The 3,524-nt window shown below is 45.0% G+C and overlaps 1 long non-coding RNA gene across 1 annotated transcript in view; it reads right to left on the reverse strand.

The window, feature by feature from the left end:
• Positions 1 to 1,279: 1,279 nt before the first annotated feature.
• The window catches only part of LOC308358830, a 20,373-nt gene continuing 18,128 nt past the window's right edge, over positions 1,280 to 3,524 (reverse strand). Inside the window, exon 5 of the long non-coding RNA XR_013968342.1 lies at positions 1,280 to 2,266. This is a non-coding gene — a long non-coding RNA (uncharacterized lncRNA). The remainder of the gene's footprint in view (positions 2,267 to 3,524) is intronic.

Genomic DNA, 3,524 nt, shown 5'->3' on the forward strand with positions numbered 1-3,524 from the left:
TCAGTCATTGGGCGCCTGCCTTCGGCTCAGGTCTTGATCCCAGGGTCCTGGGATCCAGTGCCGCATCGGGCTCTCGGCTTGGCAGGAAGCCTGCTTCTCCCTCTCCTACTTCCCCTGCTTGTGTTCCCTCTCTTGCTGTGTCTCTCTCTGTCAAATAAATAAAATCTTAAAAAAAAAAAAAAAGGTTCAGAAGAGGTGTTCTGGGCTAAAACATCAGTGAGCTGGGATGATTAAAAACAAACAAACAAAAAAAGGGCACCTGGGTGGCTCAGTGGGTTAAAGCCTCTGCCTTTGGCTCAGGTCATGATCCCAGGGTCCTGGGATCGAGCCCTGCATTGGACTTGCTGCTCGCCGGGGAGCCTGCTTCCCTCCCTCTCTGCCTGCCTCTCTGCCTACTTGTGATCTCTCTGTCAAATAAATAAATAAAAATCTTTTTAAAAATAAATAAATAAAAACAAAAAATCAAAACAAAACGAACAAACAAACAAAAAACTGGGCTTAACATCTCAGTTAAAGCTCCAGCAGGTGGAAGAGGAACACTGCACTTGCCTGTCATTTTTGGGGGGTGGAAACATCACATTTTCTCCAGGACTTAATGAAGAATCCAGGTTCTATTATTAATTTCCTCCCCAAAGTCTAATCTTGTCGGGATTACAATTCATGATTCTGACTATATAGCATTTGGAATTTTAGAATTATTCTTTAATTATTTTAGCAGACTACTCCTTTTCCTCCTCATTTTCAGTTCCAGATGTTCTTTCCCACCTTCTAGCCAGGAGATTCTCTTAGGACCTTTGCCAAGAGCCCAATAAAGAGACATTAATACCTCAGAAAGAGCAGGAATAAAACTCTTACGAAGTCCCCTGTATAGTCTGTCTCTTTATAATTTTGTAATGGCTTTGTTGAGCTGTAACTCGCACACCACATAATCCACCCATTTAAAGTGTACAATAGAATGGCTCTGAGTGTATATACAGAGTTGTGCGACCGTCACCACAATCAGTTTTAGAACATTCTCACCAGCCCGAAAAGAAACCTTGTACCCAGTAACAGTTAGCTCCCATTCTCCCACACTCTCCAGCCTGGCAACCACTAATTCACTCTCTGTCTCTTTCGATTTGCTTATTGCGGACATTTCCTATAAATGAATCATCACGTGGTCTTTTGGGAGTGGCTTCTTTCCCTTAGCCTGACGTTTTCAAGGTTCATCCATGGTGTAGCATGTATCTGTACGTCGTTCCTTTTTTTTTTTTTTTTTTAAGATTTTATTTATTTATTTGACAGAGAGAGAGAGAGAGAGCGCGCGCGCACAAGTAAGCAGAGCGGCAGGCAGAGAAAGAGAGGGAGAAGCAAGCTCTCCACTGAGCAGAGAGCCCTATGCGGGGATCGATCCCAGGACCCTGGGATCATGACCTGAGCCAAGGCAGCTGCTTAACCGAGCCACCCACGTGCCCCTACATCATTCCTTTTTTATGGTTGGATAATATTCCACCCTGTGGATATACATTTCATTTATCCATGCATCAGATGGTGACCATTTGGGTCCTTTCCGCTTTTTGGCTGTTGTGCATCATGCGGCAGTGAACCCAGCGTACAAGTTTTTGTTGGAAATATGTATTCAGTTCTCTCGGGCATGGATCTAGAAATGGAATTGCGGGGTCCTAAGCAATTATCCCACATTTTCAGTGGGATAATGTGATAATGATCTCTTCCTGCATAGAAAACTACCCCAAAGCTTCAGGGCATAAAATCACAGTAATTATTTACTATCTCTCACAGTGGCTGTGGGTCTGGAATTTGGGAGTAACTTGACTAGGAGGCTCTGGGTCCGGGTCTTTCACGAGGCTGCAGTAGGACGCTGGTCAACGCGGAAGTCCTCTGAAGGCTTGGCCGGAGCTGCGGGATCCATTTCTCAGATGGCTCGCTCGCAGGTGGCAAGGCGGTGCTGGCTACTGGCTGGGCCCTCAGTTCCTCTCCGCGGGGTCTCCCCCACAGGAATGCCTTAGAGTGTCCTCAAAGTGTTCCTCTAAAACCAGCTAACCAAGAGACCAAGGTGAAAGCTGCATTATCCTTTATGTCTTCGCCTCGGAAGTCAGACCCCGTAGCTTTCACCACATTCTATCGTTCACGTAGGCCAGCCCTGACTCCTGCCGGAGGGGATCGACGAAGGGGAAGAGGGCAAGACACCAGCGGAGGCAGGTGGGAGACGTCTTGGAGGCCAGCTACTGCAAACAGGTTGACTCCAAAGCTGTGTCCTCTGTTATTCCTGCAGACAGGATCCAAAGTGATAGATACCAGGCAAGAGATCAAAACACAGGGGTCACAGTCTGGAGGACCGTTGACAGCACCGTGTTTCACTCCCTCCAGTGGGGGGATTGAACAAGCTGCAGGGGAGCTTCCTGACTCTCCCGCTGGGGAGTTTGAGGAGAAGGAGAATCCGAGTGCACTGTGTAATAGAAAGATAAAGAACTCCAAGCCCGCCAGCTGTCCTCGGACTCCTGCCCTAGGTATTCATCTCTGGAAGGGCCAACCCTTTGTCTCCCTATCTGCATCAGCAAAATCTTCCTGGAATGTCATTTGGGTTATTTGATCCTGTAGCCCAATCCACGTTCTCTCCTGGCAAATCAGCAAGGACTTATTAAGCATCTACTGTGTACCCAAGAGCAAATCCTAGGATCATTTGAGACTAGTGTAGATGGATACGCCAAAAATGGCCAGGCATGACCAAAATAGATTGTTGTCAAACCCACCTGTCTTGAGGCTTCAAAGGCAAGAACTGAAAAGGACTTTTTTTTTTTGAACCAGTATTTAGAGAAGTTACTGCCCCCAAAGAATGCTTTCAGACTGATTTTCACTTAGAAAACTCCCGAGGACATGAAGCACAAAGAAAGATCAAGAAAGCTTTCTAGAGACTTTTAGTCCCCGGACAGCAAAATGTAATGTTTATCCTGGATTAGATCCTGGATGAGGGGAAAATGGATGGAAAATACATTACTGGAAATTGGTGAAATTAGAATACAAACTGTAGATTAGATAATAGTATAAGATCGATACCACGTTAATGTTTCTGAATGTTATAATTATATTGTGGTTATGCAACAAAATATATTTGTTCTTAGGAAATACATGTTGAAGCATTATGGGGTGAATGTGTCTACCGCTGTTTCCAGTGGTTCAGAAAAAAATTCTGCATATACATATGTGCACGCACACACAAACACACACAAAGAAAAAGGCAACGAGCAAATGCAGCAAAATGTGAACAGTGAATCTGGGTGAAGGGTATACAGGAATTTTTTATATGTATACTATGTTTGCAGCTTTTCTGTGAAACTGAAATCAAAATTATTTCAAAATAAATATGTTTTGAAGAGAAAAGGAAAGCCCAAGACTCTTCCGTAAAGGACAGGATAAGCTGCGGTATCATTGCTCCCTCACAGAATGGTATATCGAAGTCAAGGTCAGCTGGGTGCCGATTACCCGCATGACTAGGCAGTGCTGTGTCGGGTGCTGGAGGTGACAAC

Source organism: Martes martes (assembly GCF_963455335.1).
Source record: "Martes martes genome assembly, chromosome: 17".
NCBI lineage: Eukaryota > Metazoa > Chordata > Mammalia > Carnivora > Mustelidae > Martes > Martes martes.